The sequence below is a fragment of the Astatotilapia calliptera genome, chromosome 4 (assembly GCF_964374335.1).
Source record: "Astatotilapia calliptera chromosome 4, fAstCal68.1, whole genome shotgun sequence".
In the NCBI taxonomy this organism is placed as follows: Eukaryota; Metazoa; Chordata; class Actinopteri; order Cichliformes; family Cichlidae; genus Astatotilapia; species Astatotilapia calliptera.
The window spans coordinates 34,391,320-34,409,687 of NC_137425.1; the positions used below are offsets into that span (position 1 = coordinate 34,391,320).

The following is an 18,368-nucleotide window of genomic DNA, read 5'->3' on the forward strand; positions in this document are numbered from 1 at the left end:
GCGGCGTCACCAGCGTCAGGATTGGCTCAGCTGCTCTGTGCGCGCTGACAGTTCCGCTTCCTGAGACCATTTCAGAGGAAAGCAAAACCACAGAAGAACGATCTAGAACGTGTGGGGCTGTGCACGGAGCCATGGCGCCCTGTTCACGGCCAGCTTCTGATGACGCTGGAGCCGAGAGCTGCTATGTCAATGAGACACATGGAAACTGATAAATATTAAACATATATATGTACATATTGAAAAGATGACAATTAAAATGATCTAACAACCCCGTGGTGTGTCGCTGATTTTATACACGACTTGTGTAGTTACAACCTTTGATATGCTCTGCTGTTTAACAGTAATGAGTGCAAATGGAAAGATTTTAAAGCCTCAAATTCAAACAGCTTTTAACGAAAGAAAGCTGTGGCCGCGCGCACAGAAAAGATGTTACTTTGTTTGTTGTCCGTGTTACAATCCGCGCTGTGAGCACAGCACTGGAGAGATGCAGGCGGAAGGAGTCGGGCTATTGCTCGGAGGTAGACAGCGGGGAAAGTGCGTCGATGCACAGCGGGGCTCTGATTTGATATGCTGAAGCCTCCAGAGAAGAATCCACATTAACACACGGACAGGATTTTATTGTAGTTAACATTTTAATTTTTTATTCTTTTTTAAATTATTTGTCACCAAGAATGATCCTTCTATTACACATTTGGACAGCTGTACGCATTTCGTCTTTAAAATGCGTCCCTCCCGTCAACAGGATGATGTTGAATCCAGCATTATAAGATTTAATAGTCTGATTATAGAGTGGTGTAACACACGATGTCGGGCAAAAGGCTCCATGAATGCTCGGTTTGAATTCAAGCAGTTCATAAAAGGGAAAAGCACCCACAGTCTGTGCGTAAAAACACCAGGAGCACCGTTCCCTCAGTTGTGTGTCCGCAAAGAGAAGACTGTAATCGTGTATGCTTTCCATCATGTCATCACAAATCACATCACGAGAATATCTGTGGCGTTCTTCGTGAACGGAGTAGATGTGTTGACTTTTGATTCAGCAAACTGCCTCAGAGTAAAACACCGCTGTAGAAGGACCCACAGACACACAGCGTGCACGGTTTCTCTTTTAATTGACGACCCACAGCCATGTACTTTCTGGGTTGGCACACACATAATTGCACTGCAGCTCTCCCGGTGTGGCGCGCACAGCTTCTTTCGATGCCTCCTCTTCTCCACTCCAGCGTCACTAAAAGCAGTAGAGAGCTCGTCAGTGCCATCACCACCACCTGTCCACTCACCTGCCCGGCACTTGAGCTCACTGTACCGCCCCTCCCCTGAAGCTGAGCCAGGAACCACACCTCCGCCACTAACGGACACCTGTTTGCGCTCCACATACTGTACTGTGGATGTCAGTCTAGGTCCTCGGGATCGTGTCTTTCTCCGATCTCGTGCCGTCCTCGATGGAAATCCCCGCGTAATGATGTCTGTCTAAAGAGGTCGTAATGGGAACCGCGTATGAGCTGCAAACACTGAATCTCAGGGTGTCGTTAAGATCCTCGAGATGGTGGCTTAGACCGCTCTCTGTCGGTCGTGGATTTTCCCCCTCCACCGACATCCCCACTGGATGATCTCTGTCCCCGACCGACAAATAGGTTATGATGGGGATAAAACAACATGAAACCTGAAATTCAGAACTGGCGGACACCAGCTTCTCTTCTACAGTTTGTCAAAAGCTGCTCGCAGCGTGGACGAGGCCGTGCGCGCAGGTGCTGGTTGATGAAGCTGAGTGCACAGCGACCGGCTCTCCGCGAGTCAGTGTGTGCCTGCATTTCCCCGCAACTGCCAGAGTCATTTCGTCGCTCCCCTGCTGTGCTCACAGCGTGGATTTTCATCAGTGAAAGCATACACGACTACTGTCTTCCCTTCACTGACACGAATTTCAAAGATTTCTACTGTACGGTGTCTTTTATCCTAATTGAAGCACATCTTTCAGTGTGCATGAATTCGCTGGAGTCTCTGCTCTTCCTCTCTGCCTCAGAGTAAAACACGGCACTCCTGTTTGCGCTCCAGACACTACACTCTATAGATGCAGACCGTGTCTCACACCGATCTGTGCCGGTCGTGTATTTGCTCCACCGGCAAACAGCTTATGATGGCGGTAAAACATGAAACAACAGGAAACCTGAAATACAGAACTGGCGGACACCAGCTTCTCTTCTACAGTTTGTCAAAAGCTGCTCGCAGCGTGGACGAGGCCGTGCGCGCAGGTGCTGGTTGATGAAGCTGAGTGCACAGCGACCGGCTCTCCGCGAGTCAGTGTGTGCCTGCATTTCCCCGCAACTGCCAGAGTCATTTTGCCGCTCCCGTGCTGTGCTCGCAGCGTGGATTTCAACAGTGAAAGCATACACGACTACTGTCTTCAATTCGTTGACATACATTTAAAACACCTCTATACTCTGCCGTCGCTTTTGTGGTTGTTGAAGCACACCTTTCAGTGTGTATGAATCCGCGGGAGTTTCTGCTCTCCCTGTCCTGGCGTGGTTCGGAGCGCAGGCGATAGTAAAGAAGAAAGTGTGAATCGAGGAAGCTCGCGCCACCGGTCTCGCTCTGGCCGTTTGCAAGTACAGTAGGAGTGCCAAGCGAGTGCATTCAAGTGGGCGGGATCAGCTGTGGGTTAGATGATAAAAACCCGGTTGTGGCACTATGTTAACGACAGAGACATGAAAATATTATCCCCCCCCCATTTAATTTTATGCTCAGAGACACTTTCTTTTAGTAAGGCCACTGCAATGTCAGCTTTACTGTTGTATAAGTTCCACCAGCAGAGGGCGCTCAGTCTCGTACTCATCGGTAGCGGACTACACTAGAAGAAGTAGTGTCAGCGGTGAAGAGGCAGCATGCGACTGATTAAGCTGCATGCAGCTGGGATAGGGGGATGTATGTTTAATTGGGTGTTGGACTTTTCATGTGACAGGACAATTCAAGTTAAAATAGGGTCGCATGTTTCTGAGCTGTGTGTGATAGAAAATGGAACTCCTCAGGGAAGTGTAGTTAGTCCAACAGTTTTCTCACTTATGATCAATGATATTTTTAAAGATGTGTCTGGTAGTTATGGTAAATCACGTCTTGCTGACGATGGAGCATTATGGGTGAGGGGGAGGAATGTTGACCATCTCGTCCGGAAACTTCAAGAGGGGATTGGTAAAGTGGGGTGTAGACTGGGGTTTTAAATTTTCTGTTGAGAAAACTAAAGTAATGTTTTTCACAAATAAGAAAATTGGGGGTAATGACCTGTTGTACTTGTATGGGAAAGAGTTAGAAAGGGTGGATTGTTTTCGTTTTTGGGGTGTGGTTTTTGACAGGAGATTGACTTGGAAACGTCACGTAGAGCACGTTGTGGGGAATAGTAAAAAGGTTCTTAATATTTTGAGGTGTTTAGCGGGACTGTCATGGGGTGCTAATTTTGCTGCACTTAAGAGTATTTATGTCACGTTGATTCGATCACGATTGGATTATGGGTGTGTGGTATATGGATCAGCGGCTAAGACTTCCTTGAAGAAGCTGGATGTAATTCAAGCACAAGCACTGAGACTCTGCTTGGGGGCAGTTAAAACAACGCTAATATGTGCTCTACAAGTGGAATCGGGAGAAATGCCGCTGTGTATTAGAAGGCAACAGCTGTTGATTAATTATTGGATAAATTTGAAAGGTCATGCCGACACCCATCCTGTTAAGAAAGTGTTAGGGGCTTGTTGGGAAAGAGGGAAGGTTTTTAAAAATAGTTTTGGGTGGGTTGGAGATGATAGTGCCAGAACTTTTCAAGTGTCTGACATAGTCTTTACTCAGACAGTGTTGTGACCTTTGCGTCCCATATGGACATTGAAGTGTCTTGTCGTGGACAGCTCATTAACGGACACTGAAAAGAGGAAAGTGACCACAGATATTTGTCAAAAATTCTATGACAGATTGGACAGCAAATACTGTGACTTTTTACAGGTGTATACAGATGGGTCAAAAGATCCTAAGACAGAAGCAACTGGTGTAGCAGTGGTAATTCCGGTGTTGCATATCAAGATTGCGAAAAGGACATCAACCCGTCTGGGTGTATATGCAGTTGAATTGTTTGCCATACTGCTGGCTCTAGAATGGGTGGAGGACAGCAGGGTCTCAAAAGTACTGATATGCAGTGATTCATTGTCCGCATTATTAAGTATTGAACAGGGTTACACAACTACCCATCAGCAAATTCTGTATGACATTCTTTTTGCTCATCATAGACTGTCTGACCAAAATAAACATGTGGTAATGATGCGGACTCCGGCTCATGTGGGTATCTTGGGTAATGAAAGAGCGGATAGGTTGGCCAAAGCGGCTGTTAAAAGAGTCGACATAGATGTACAGTTACCATTGTCAAGATCTGAAGGGAAAAGTGTAGTTTGGGCAGAAAGTCGGAACTTGTGGCAAATGGCATGGGATAATGAAACAAAAGGGAGACATTTATATAGGGTGCAAAACACAATAGAAGCTAAGAGGAGTAGCGGATTGCAGAGACGCGAGGAGGTTGTTATCAGTCGAATATGAACGGGCCACTGCTTTTTAAATGGTACTCTTTTTCGGATAGGGAAACATTCGACTGGGTTGTGTGATGGGTGCACTGATATGGAGACGGTTGAGCATGTACTCCTTAGTTGTAGGAAGTATGTAAGTCACAGGAGGGTGATGTGGGGTGAACTGAGTGGTGGAAGGGAACTTACGTTTGAACAAGTGGTTAAAAAGTTAAGTCATGGCGAAGGGAAAGTGGTGGTTTTTCGTTTTTTGAGAAGTACTGGTCTCATCAAGAGGATCTGAGGGTTCAGGAGTGACAGACGGTTAACAGCCAGGAGATGGCAGTAATGAAACAGTTTTGGATGCAAGCTGCCGTTAAACTTGTCTGAAGAAGAAGAAGAAGAAGAAGAGGCAGCATGCGGCCCGCGCGCCAAAGAGAACTGATTGTCATATTTTTCTGTTTTTACAGGTAAGCTGGGTGGTTGATAATATAAAACAGAGGTTCTAAATGTGACAGACAGCAATGGCGATTAATGATAAATGTCTTCTTTGTGCCGAATGTTAAGCTAGAGAGCTCATTTCCAAGTCGATCCCGTTGTTAGCCTGTGCCTATCCAAGTGTTAGACAGTACAGAAACTCTGTGAACCCGGTGCAGGTATTTTTGGGTTAAAGCCACAAGATATATATTTTGCACAATAAGAGAAAATGTGAACTGCTTTATGTTTAGTTCATGAAGAGTGAATGCTATAGAAATGTGTTAAGAAAAACATTTATTTGAAAGAGATCTAGTTTGAAAAATACAGTTAAGAAGACAGGTTCATAAATAGATTAAAACAGTAGTAAAAACAATATAAAACAATAATCAGAGTTCACTATGTTATTCATGTGTATAGTAAAATGTATTTTTGTGATTTAAGCAGTTTATAGATGTGGTGCATATGAATACAGTTCAGGCGAAGTGTCAAGTTTCTGGGAAAGCTGGTAACAGGTGAAGGCTACACAATAGACCCGGGAGAGTTAGCCCCGGTGATGGCTTTAAAGGAAAAGACACCTGCAACCGTCGGAGAGGTACGTCAAATTCTTGGTTTCCTCTCTTATTACAGGCGGTTCATCCCCAACTTCTCCCGTGTAGCCCATCCACTCTACAGCCTGCTCAGCCCTCCATCTTCTGAGAACTCTGCTCCAGTCTCAGCCGACAAGTCCAAAAAGGAGGTGAAGAAAAGTAAAGGGCACTTACCATCACGGGCGCCCATTCAGTGGACGACCTCCCACCAAGAGACATTGAACCAGCTTGTAGATGCACTTACAAGACCCCCCATTCTCAGGTGCTCCGACTTCACAGAGCCTTTTGTGCTACATTGTGTTGCATCACAGGTTGGGCTAGGTGCTGTTTTGTATCAGCGGCAGCAAGGCAAGATGAGAGTCATAGCATATGGCTCACGCACCCTGAGTCCAGCAGAGAAAAAGTACCACCTGCACTCTGGCAAATTAGAGTTTTTGGCCATGAAGTGGGCGATTTGTGAACGTTTCCAGGATTATCTGTGCCATGCCCCATCGTTTGTGGTGTACACTGATAATAACCCACTAACATATGTGCCTACTACTGCAAAGCTTAACCCACAGGTCACAGATGGGTCGCGGAGCTGGCCAGCTACAACTTCACCATCCGCTACCGTCCAGGCAAGACCAACGCAGATGCTGATGGGCTGTCGCGAATGCCGCTGGACTTTGACAGCTACATGAAGAGCTGTACAGCTGAAGTTGGACAGGAAGCCATAAGCGCATCAATGGAGTCTGTAGAATAGAATAGAATAGAATTCAACTTTATTGTCATTGCACATGCACAGGTACAGGGCAACGAAATGCAGTTTGCATCCATCCAGAAGTGCTTTAGTGATATAGATATATTACAATATATATTAGCAATAATATAGATATGTGAGTATATTACAGAAATGGGTCTATTATGGTATGTTATAATGTACACGGTATGAAGTATGTTGTGAATATTCTATAACTATAAGTATGTACAGGCTGTAGTGAGTACAAGCTATGTACAGGATATGAACAGGATATAAATATGAAAAACTATACAGAATATGAAATAAATAACTTTACAGAATCTGGGATATACAGCTATACAGAAATGGGAACTATGCAAGTTGTAAACAGTTGTAGGATTAAAGATTATTGAATGTACAGAATGATTATTTACACAGAGCTATACAGTAGTGCAGTTAAGATAAGTGAGGGTGTAGATAGTTTCTACAGAGGCTATATAAAGTGCTAGTGGTTGTGAGTGGTGGTTCAGTCCATGTTATTATTGTGTTTGAGGGTACAGTTGTCCATTGTGGGTGTGTGTATGTTCAGTCCATGAGTTTAACGTGGGTCAGATGTCAGGAGGCAGAGTTCAGGAGTCTGACAGCTGTGGGGAAGAAGCTGTTCCGGTACCTGGTGGTCTTAGTCCGGAGGCTCCTGTGGCGCCTCCCAGAGGGCAGGAGGGTGAAGAGTCCATGTGATGGGTGACTGGGGTCTTTGATGATTTTCCCAGCCCTTTTCAGACACCGCTTCCTGTAGATGTCTTTTATGGCAGGAAGTGGTGCTCCGGCGATGCGCTGGGCAGTTTTCACGACCCTCTGCAACGCCTTCCGGTCCGAGGCAGAGCAGTTCCCGTACCAGACTGTTATACAGTTGGTCAGGATGCTCTCGATGGTGCAGCGATAGAAGTTCACCAGGATGTCTGAGGACAGGTGGTTCTTCCTCAGAGTCCTCAAGAAGAAGAGGCGCTGGTGAGCCTTCTTGACCAGCTTGGAGCAGTTGGTCGTCCAGGTGAGATCCTCAGAGATGTGGACTCCCAGGAACTTGAAGCTGCTCACACGCTCCACAGCCGTCCCCTTAATGTGGATGGGTGGATGTGGGTCAGCATTCCTCCTGTAGTCCACGATGAGCTCCTTGGTCTTCTCGGTGTTATGCAGCAGGTTGTTTCTGTCGCACCACTCAGCCAGACGATCCACCTCCTCCCTGTAGGCGGCCTCATCGTTGTCACTGATGAGGCCAATCACCGTGGTGTCATCTGCAAACTTAATGATGGTGTTGGAACCATCAGCAGGTCTGCAGTCGTGGGTGAAGAGGGAGTAGAGGAAAGGGCTCATCACACAGCCTTGTGGTACACCGGTGTTCATCGTGATTGTAGATGAGCAGCGGTTATCCAGCCGGACATGTTGGGGGCGATTGGTCAGGAAGTCCAGTAACCATTTGCAGATGAGGGAACTGATGCCCAGGTCTGTCAGTTTCCTGATGAGTTGTGAGGGGTGGATTGTATTGAATGCTGAACTGAAGTCTATAAACAGCATTCTGGCGTAGGTGTTGTTGTTGTCCAGGTGTGAGAGGACAGAGTGCATTGCGATGGAGACTGCATCCTCTGTGCTCCTGTTCCGGCGGTATGCGAATTGGTGGGGGTCCAGGGTGGGGGGAAGACAGGATTTGAAGTGTGCTAGGACCAGTCGCTCTAAGCACTTAGTGATGATGGGGGTGAGTGCTACTGGGCGGTAATCATTGAGGCAAGATGGGTTGGAGTTTTTGGGTATCGGGACGATGGAGGTGGATTTGAAGCAGGCTGGTACCACAGCGTGGGCCAAGGACAGATTGAATATGTCTGTGAGCACTCCTGCAAGCTCCCCAGAACACGCTCTGAGAACACGCCCGGGGATGCCATCAGGGCCTGCAGCCTTGTGGACATTGATCCTGCTCAGCACCGCTCCTACATCGGTGGGGGAGAGAGTCATAGGTTGGTGGTCTGGCGTCATGTCTGCTTTGGTTGTGGTTGTGGGGTTCCCTCGCTCAAAACGAGCATAAAAGTTGTTGAGCTCGTTGAGGAAGGAGACATCAGAGGATGCGGGGGAGGGTTTGGTGGTCCTGTAGTCTGTGATGGTCTGGAGTCCTTGCCACATGCGTCGGGGGTTGGAGTTGGAGAAGTGTTCTTCTACCTTCTTTTTGTAATGGTGTTTGGCTTTTTTGATGCCCTTCTTTAGATTAGCCCTGGCTGTACTGTAGGCGTGTGCATCTCCTGACCTAAAGGCAGTGTTGCGGGCCTTCAGGAGGAGACGAACATCCCGGTTCATCCAAGGCTTCTGGTTGGGGTACATGGTGATCCGTTTCTGGGTGGTGACACTGTCTGTGGTTTTGGAGATGTAATCCAGTACAGATGAGGCGTACTGGTCCAGGTCTGTGTGGGTGAACATATTCCAGTCTGTGTTTTTAAATCTGTCCTGGAGCACTGCGTCTGTCCCCTCTGGCCACACTTTAATTGTCCTCACAGCAGGTTTCACACGTTGGATGAGTGGTGAATACCGAGGTGTGAGGAACAGGGAGAGATGGTCCGATTGTCCAATGTGGGGGAGGGGTGTGGCTTTGTAGGCTCCAGCCAGGTTGGAATACACATGGTCTAAAGTCTTGTCTCCTCTGGTGTGGCAGGAGACATGTTGGTGGAATCTGGGGAGGACTGTCTTTAAGTTGGTGTGGTTGAAGTCGCCAGCAACAATAAAAGCAGCCTCGGGGTGTTTATTCTGGTGTTTGTTAATGGCTGCAGAAAGTTCTTTCATGGCCAACCTAGCATTAGCGTCGGGGGGTATATACACGGCAGTGAGTATGATCGAAGTGAATTCTCTGGGGAGATAATAAGGTCTGCATTTGACCATTAAAAACTCCGCATTAGGTGAGCAGTGACTCTCAGTAGTAGTGGAGTTCATGCACCAAGCATTGTTAATATAAATGCACAAACCTCCACCTCTGGTCTTGCCGGAGTCATCTGCTAGCCTGTCGGCTCGGTGTGTGTGGCGTCCTGCTAACTCGATAGCATTGTCCGGGCAGCTGTTGTTCAGCCATGTTTCGGTGAAAAACATGACATTTGAGTCCATAATCCGTCTGTTGTTAGTGATGGAGAGCCGTATCTCATCCATTTTGTTTGCCAGAGAACGGACATTGGCGAGAAAAATACTGGGTAAAGGCAGCCGGTGTGGTGTTAGCTTTAGCTTAGCCCGTAGCCCTCCGCGCCTACCTCGCCTTTGTTTACGATCTCGGCGCCGTCTGCGTGCACTTCCGCCCAGCCGGGGAGAGTGGGCAGCCTCCGGTGTTCTGGAGATCTCTGGGATGAGTCGGAGATCGGCGATAAAACTGTTGGAGTTGTGAGTCCAGATGTCCAGAAGCTCTTGTCTGCTGTAGGTCAGCAACGCACAGCAATTCTGGACGAATAATCCGGTTAAAAGTAGATAAAAAACCGCTAAATAGCAGATTCTGGAGAGACACTGAGCCTCGCGTTGTTCACGCGCCGCCATCTTGGATCTGTAACGGTCGAGGAGAGAGACCCTTGCCAAGGCGTTGGAGTTATCCAGGTGAGTGCTCTGAAGTTAATCAAAGATTCTGACACTACTCAGTCTTTTACACCAGACCAGATTTACAGAGCCCAGGGAGCAGCTGAAGTTCTGGCAAGGGTGCTCTGGTATAAGTCGCTGGGTAGAAGACCGAGTAGAACTGAGGTGAAGTCAGAGCATCCTGCAGTAGCTGGACTACTCAAGCAGTGGTTGAAGCTTCACGTCGACCAAAATGGTGTCTTGCATTGCCAAACATCACGCCGAGAGCAGCTACTGGTCCCTAAAGCCTATCGTCCCCTGGTTTTTAAAGAACTCCACCAAGACATGGGCCACTTAGGGGTGGAAAGGACGCTCGACCTGATTTGAGACAGGTTCTACTGGCCGCAGATGGCGAAAGAGGTTGAACACTTTGTTACAGAAGAATGTGAGTGTTTTAAGAAGAAGAAACCGAGTAAGCAGACCCGTGCACCTCTGTCCCCGATCCAGTCCACTTACCCATTCCAGCTGGTGTCCATAGACTTTCTTCACCTGGAAAAGTGTAAGCAGGGCTACGAGTATATACTTGTTGTCATGGATCACTTCACGAGGTTTGCCCAAGCCTATGCAACAAAGAACAAAGCAGCTAAAACAGTCGCTGACAAGCTCTTCAATGACTTTGCACTCAAGTTTGGCTTCCTGACCAGACTACACCACGACATGGGCAAGGAGTTTGAAAACAAACTCATGGCAAGATTGAAAGAACTCTCAGGTATCCAGGGCTCCCACACAACACCCTACCACCCGCAGGGTAATGGACAGGTGGAGAGATTCAACCACACCCTGCTGTCCATGTTGCGGACCCTGGAGGACAAGGAGAAGAATGATTGGGAAGAGTCGCTAGCTAAAGTCGTCCACGCGTACAACTGTACGAAGAATGACGCAACAGGCTACGCTCCATATTACCTCATCTTCGGACATTCCCTACACCTGCCCATCGACTTGCTCTTCGACCTGAAAAGTGATGAAGCTCATGTGGACTATGATGACAATGTTAGCTGCTGGAAAAAGAGAATGCAGGAGGCGTACACAGTGGCTTCTCAAACTGTGACCAAGGAAGCTGCTCGAGGCAAAGCATACTATGACAAGAAAGTTAAAGGGAAGGATCTTCAGCCTGGGGATGGAGTGCTCCTCTGAAATCTCACTCCTAGAGGTGGACCCGCAAAGATCCAGTCCTTTTGGGAGAACCAAGTGAAGGAGAGGAAAGTAGATGACAGTCCAGTGTATCTGATCAGCCCTGAAAATGGCCAAGGCAGAGATAAAATGGTGCACAGAAATCTCCTACTGCCCTGTGACTTCCTGCCATCAACATAGACTATTCAGTAGGGCTGCCACAAACGATTATTTTGATAGTCGACTAGTCACCGATTATTTTTGCGATTGGTCGACTAATCAGATCATCATCCATTGGACGTAAAACGTACAGCTTATTGCACCAGCAGCATCTGCTCTTATATAACTATCATTAGCTTACAGCTTTAAGTGTTTAAGGTGCTAACTAAAAATAAAGACAAGATGATAGTTTATTAAATTTTAATGAAATTTGCAGATTGTTTCGGTGAAGTTTAATAAACTCCTTGCTATCTAAAATATAACAGGACACCAGAGTAAATTCTCGAGCATCTCACACTTCTGATAATCAGCTGTCTGCTTGACGTTTATTCAGCTGTGTAAAAACTATAACTTTAATCTCAGCCAAACCGATTTACTCAGGAACAAATAAAATACTAAAAAAAAGCCAAACAATAACATTTCTAAGTTATCTAAGTGACTTATATATATTTAACCTGAGTAGCGAAAGACGGCGGTGGGTTTGAAAATGATTTGCCGGGACTCCGGTGTTCTCACGGCTCTAGTGACCTTGCCCCCGGCTAGCTATCGAGCTAGTGGGTAACAGACGTCTCCGGAAACGTCGGAGCGCTTTTGAAAATATGTGGTGTCCTGATAAACTGAGCAGATATTTGAGGTTTCCACAGCTACATTCTCGCCTGAAAATATGTTAAACGTTTATTTTGTGACCCAGAAAGAATAATAAGAGTAATATTAAAACTAACTGGTTGTAAACTGAGCTCTTAAATCCTACTACTTATTCCTGCGTCTTTTGTGATCTTTCAAATGACGCGTCGACTATTAAATCAGTCGTCGATGATTTTGATAGTCGACGTAATCGTGACTAGTCGACTAATCGTGGCAGCCCTACTATTCAGCCCCAAAAAGACTCTCCGACTGTGACACGGAAGAAGTTCAAACCTCCACGTAGACAGCAGCAGCCAGGGAATGGCGACACATCAGATGAACACACCATGGCACCTACCAGTGGTACCTCAGGCTGGTTCCAGGGAGACGACAGAGGCAGACTCCGCTTAACCCTTTGGCAGAGTCCTTCCAACCTCAACCTCTCCGCTGTCAAGAAGAGGATGTGCCACCACAGAGCGAAGAGACTGTGCCTGGGCAGATCCAAGGCCCTGACCCTGACATTGACAGGCCACTGAGTTGTGATGCTATGACTGACATTCTAGCTGCAACTGGTGGTGAGACTGACTCTGTGAGGCAGCGACCTCAAAGACAAAGACAGCAACCAACTGCACTGAGCTATGACACTTTAGGTCAGCCAACTTTGGTTCAAAGGAACTGTACAGTGATTACTGCTCAAGTTATTGACTGTAATGGCTTCTGGAGACCATGGGCTGTGGGAGTGTGTTAAAGCTATGGTTGAATAGATGATGCAGACAGAAATGTCAGGAGACATTTAACAGTCAATCGGAGCGGGGCAAGGAAAACCCGACGGCGTCCCTGGCCGTCCTGTCAGTCTCTCCGCTCCGGAGTACTGGAAAAGAGAGGGGCCAGCGACAGTCACTGTTCCTTCGAGTGGACCGGATTATTGCAGCGCAATACGTTTCGGGACTTACCCCGGATGGGCAGAGCTCTCAACTCCGCCCGCCACCTTTCTGTGTCACGCCAGCACTGTGGTCTCGCCGCAGGAGGTAGGGCGCTGTCCCGCTGCCCACCAATTCCCCACTGTAGTGTCGTCTGGCATCAAGCTACTTCAGCAGCAGCACAGCGCCCTCTGCCTCTCCGCTCACTGGTCGTCGTATGCCGTCGCCACGCACTGCTGCACCAAACCGCACCAACGCCGCCACCTCTTGTGGCCGCCGCCGCCTGCCACCATCCGCCATCTCTGCTGCTCCCCGTCTCTTCTTCTGCTTCTTGCCTTCTGCTCGACAGCATAGCTGTACATGCATACAACAGCCCATTTATCTTCATTACTGACACTGGATTGGCCAATCAAATATCTTAATGCGACCGGCCCCTTCTATGCCTTCACTGTCCTCATGCAGCTTGTCAAAAAGTTTTAGTGTGGAAGAAGTGGCGAAAAAGTGGAGCTGAAAAGCTGACAAAAAACAATAAAAAACAAACAAACAAAAAAAACTAAAAATAGATGAAGTAAATAAAATATATGAAGGGGGTGTTTTTTGTTTGTTTTTTCGACTAGTGTTTAAAAAGAACAAGAAAGAAATTAACTGTGTAGCTGTCGATTTGAAATGTAATTATTATGTGACTGCAATGTTCAAAGTTGGGTGTTTTATCTGGTTGCATGTTGTGTTGTTGCCACCTACTGGTGGACTTGAGAGTTGAGAGTGCTTGTGGTGTGCATGCTTTTGGCGGATGTTCAATTAAGCGGATATTCCGCCAGAGACAGAGGACTTGAGCCAGAAAGAGCAAGCTGGCCGTGTACCGATATTGTGGACTGAAAGTGCCCATGGATGTTTGGTAGAAAGGCGCACACACGTAGACATTGAGGGCTAGCAGGAGGGACCATGCGCTTACCTGCTGCTCTCTGGCAGGTAGCTCCATGCCCTCCTGGGTTTTAAATGCACCTTAGAACACACATGCATCAACACTACAATGAGCGGGTGGAGGGAGGTTTGGAGTCTTCTCTCACCCCCATTCTCTGCGACCTGCTGGAGCGGGGGGGCTAAGAGGAGGAGTTGGCCGTCCGACTGCGGTCTGGAGTGTGGGGCCTCCCTGCTGCTGCGGAGTCGGGGCGGTCTGCCTCCCCCCACCGCAGGGAAAAGGGTAACACCACCTGGGTCTGGGTGCAGTTCCCCCCTCCAGGGGCAAGGGTACCTGGACCCGGTTTGTAGAGTACGCTTGGGGAGTGTGATCGTGTGTACAGCGTCTCTTTATGTCTGTCTCCACGTTGGTTGAGTGTGGAGTAAGTGCATATGAGAGCATGAGGGTGGGAATGGATGTTTGTATCTGTGTGTGCCTGTATGTCTGTGTCTATATGTCAGGTTGGGTGTCAGGCGCCACCTCTCTGGGGACATCTCAGGCCCTCCAAGGTTTGGAGGCCTATCTCCCCCTACCACCACTTCCCCTGCCAGTGGCGGACCCCCTCAGACATCGGTGCGTTGGTGGTTCTTTGTGTCCGGGGATGGGCGTCCAGGTACACACCGGCTCACTCCTTGGCGGCCGCTTATCGGGGCCTGGAGCCTGGGGCTCGCTCGGGCCACTTCGGAGGTGGGGTGCCCCCGGCCTCTCGGCCTGGGGCTCGGTCACTCAGGCGCGGCTGGCTGCCGGCGGAGCTCACGGGCGCGTCACTGCAACTCCCCCTGGCTTCTGCTCCGCGGCTGCTGAGTGAGCCCTCATCTGGGACTCTCCTCAGCTCTTTCTGGGACAGTGGCGCGGCTGCCCCTCTGTTGGTCTTCCTTGGTCTCTTGTGTTCTGGGGGCCTCTGGATGTCTGGAGTTTTGATCTCCTCCACACCTGCTTCATGCCCTGGAGGACGGGGCTGTGGCCCCCCCACACCCTCTAGCAGATTATTACATGAAGGAACCTTTTAAAAAACAAAAAACAAGCGCGTCCATGCTCACAGGTGTACACACGGGTGATCACACCCACAAACTACACCCTTTTTAGCTCCTACCTCAAAGCACACTGTGTTGTGTTGATCTTATGTGCTGCACAATAATGTTTAATATTTAGTATTTACTGTCATATTCCCATATATCATTGTGATGTTGTTTATTCTGTTACTCTTGTTCTCTTCTGCTTGTTTTCTTTTTTCTTTCTCAGCAGGTGATCCAGGTGATTGATATATGCATTTTTTTTTCTCTGCCCGTTCTGTTGGTTTTTGTCTTTTGCCCTTCTCCCCCGTCCCTCTTCTCAGCTGTTTCTCTTTCCCTCTTTCTTTCTCCCCTTCTTTCCCCCAGTCAAGTCTGTCCCGTATTCAGTAAGTGAAAATAAAATAAACAATAAAAGGTGAATCAAATGGACCATTACGGCAAGGCTGGGATGGTCAATTTGGTAAAGTAAATCCATTGGGCATCTTTCTTTGCCTTTAGACAACAATTCTGATGGCAAAAGAGCCAAACGGGACAGGCCAAAAAAAAAAAAAAAAAAAAAAAAAAAGGCGCACACAGTACGTTTGTATATTTTACTTTGTGTACATTTTATGTTGTAATTTTATTTTGCTGACATAATATCCGTGTTTTCATTTCTTATTTCACCGTATATTTTCACGGTGTTTGCTGGTGAAAAGAAGATTAAAATACTGGTTAAACATAAGTTGGAGCATGGCCCTTTATTCTACTCCAAACATCAAAAAGAATTACCTTCAGGAGCAGTTATAAACTGGACAGTCTGAGCTACCAGAATTTTTTCTGTAATTTTACACGTTTATTTCTTACAATTTAAGACCAAAGAGTTGTGCTGACAGATGTCTTTCTTTGTTGCAGCAGCTTTTTCTTTGTCCTGTGGAAAAACAGTTAAACATGTAACTTATTTATACTGACTGAAGATCCCAGTGATCTTCAGTCAGTATAAAAATCTTTACTGAGGCTGAAGATCACTGAGGTCTGCGGATCACTGAGGTCTGCTCCTGGTTGTCCCGAGATCCAGATTAAAGCACAGAGGAGTTCGGGCCTTTGCTGTAACTGCTCCTAAATTGTGAACCGAACTGGCCCTTCACATCAGGACCTCCCCAACACGGGACACTTTTAAAACCCGTCTGAAAACACACTTTTACGCCATGGTTTTTAAATCAGAATGAGTTTGTTTTACTTTTATTTATCTTACTTCTTGCTCAAATCTTCTTATTTTATGATTGTTTCCTTAACTTTTATCATGTCTGTTTATCATGTTTTATTGCTTTTGATTATCTTAATTGTACAGCACCTTGATCAACATTTGTTGTTTGTTGTAACGTGCTATATAAATAAATTTGACTTTGACTGACTGACTGGTGCGACCCACTTAAGGTCATAGTGGGCTGTTTGACACACCACGGTTGAAGTGTAGCTTTTAATTATTGTAACATTGCTACGGTGTAACTAAGAAATAACCCAACAATAATTGTACCAACCTGATTAACACCCATTTCAATATCAATAATAAAACATATTTGATTAAAAACAAACAATCAAAAGTGTTTGCCCGAATCCTTATTCTAGCAGATAAAGACCAACATTTCTCAAATATAGGACTGCAAAAAATGTTTGTTTTTTTAAAGGCCGGGTTGTAGTACTTCTATAGTCAGTGCAAAGGGTTTTTTTTTTTCAACCCCTGTAATGTGATGCCTTCACAGCGGTGGCTTTAAGTTATGTATCAACACAAACATACATCCATAGGCTAGAATACGATGGTCGGTGGTGATGGTTTGCGCCGCTTTGGAAACAGAAACAGTTGGTTTGAAAGCCTGTAGTGCCTCCTTGTGGCGGGACTCCGTAAGATGTCCAACAGTGTCAGCTGTATGCTAGAAAGTCATACAAGAAATTTTCTGGGGTCACCATGAAGAGCTTACTTCTTTTCTTGCTCAGTCTACAAAATGTGGCAGTTAATGGATTGAAAAGAAAAAAGATGACACCCTTTAGTTCACACTAGTGATGATGATTCAGGGTTTTAATTTGTCAGGTTTCAATTTTGAGTCGTCATAAATTTTAACCTCCTAGGACCTGGCATCCACATATGGGGACATCCCATTTTGGGTTGTCTAGACCGCAATACTAAATTTGGTTCTTTCAAATGAGCCATATTGCTCAAAGGGACACAATTGTTGCTTCTTGTTTTGTTTTTGTACTCAGGAAAAATGCAGCTGTTTTCAGACACCAAACACAGACCTATCCGGGTGCCACTTGTGTCAGCTAAGAACAGAAACCTGAGGCTATAATTTGTGCAGGCTCACCAAAATTGGACAATACAAGACTGGAAAAGTATCGCCTTGTCTGATGAGTCTCCATTTGTGGTATTGGGTCAGATTTTGGTGCAAACAACATAAAGTACAGAACCATCCTGATCAGCTCAGGCTGATAGTGGTGTAATAATGTGTGGGATATTTTCTTGGCACACTTTGGGATCATTAATACCAGCTGAGCATTGTTTAAACATCACAGCCTTCCCAAGTATTATTGCTGACCATGTCGAGCCCCTCAAGATCACAGTGTACCTATCTTATGTTGCTTCCAGTTGGACAATGCAACACATGACAAAGCTCAAATGATCTCAAACTGCTTTCTTGAACATAAATGACTTCCACATTCACCAGATTTCAGTCTATTAGAGCATCTTTGGGATGTGGTTTAGCAGGAGGTTCATGGATCGTGAATGTGCAGCTGACAAATCTGCAGTTTTGCAGCTTTTTTTTGCAACTTTGTGATACTGTTATAACATAGTCAAACACAGAAGCCTTCTTATCTCAAATTAAAGCTGCCATTTGCTCCAGGTTATAAATTAACATGTAGGATTTTACATTTGAGCTCATGTTTCCTGTCTTAATGGTTTCAGATAAGTTAAACTCTGTAGTCCATCCATCCATCCATTTTCTTCCGCTTATCTGGGGCCGGGTCGTGGGGGCAGCAGCCCAAGCAGAGAAGCCCAGACCTTCCTCTCCCCATCCACCTCCTCCAGCTTATCCGGGGGAACACCAATGCGTTCCCAGGCCAGCCGAGAGATATAATCTCTCCAGCGTGTCCTGGGTCTGCCCCAGGGCCTGCTCCCTCCCGGGTGAGGTTTTCCGGACATAATAATAATAATAATAATAATGGATACTTTATTGATCCCCATGGGGAAATTACTTGTTTTTCTCTGCATTTGACCCATTCACTCAGTGAAGCAGTGGGCAGCCCACTAAGCAGGCGCCCGGGGAGCAGTGTGTAGGGACGGTACCTTGCTCAGGGGTACCTCAGGGTAGCCATTAAGTGGATTCGAACCGCCGACCTTCCGATCATGGGCCGACCACTTTACCTACTGAGCTATCCCTGCCCCAACATCCGGACATGCCCGGAAAATGCCCGGAAAACCTCACCCAGGAGGCGCCCAGGAGGCATCCTTGTCAGATGCCCGAACCACCTCAACTGGCTCCTTTCGATGTGGAGCAGCAGCTGCTCTACTCTGAGCCCCTCCCAAATGGCCGAACTTCTCACCCTATCTCTAAGGGAGAGG

The 18,368-nt window shown here is 46.9% G+C and overlaps 1 long non-coding RNA gene across 1 annotated transcript; it reads right to left on the minus strand.

The window, feature by feature from the left end:
- Positions 1-613: 613 nt before the first annotated feature.
- LOC145428394 (uncharacterized) lies at positions 614-2,666 on the minus strand. The gene is made up of 2 exons (XR_013908688.1): positions 1,338-2,666; positions 614-1,225 (listed from the first exon to the last, which is right to left on the minus strand). It is a non-coding gene; the product is annotated as an uncharacterized LOC145428394 (long non-coding RNA).
- Positions 2,667-18,368: the final 15,702 nt, after the last annotated feature.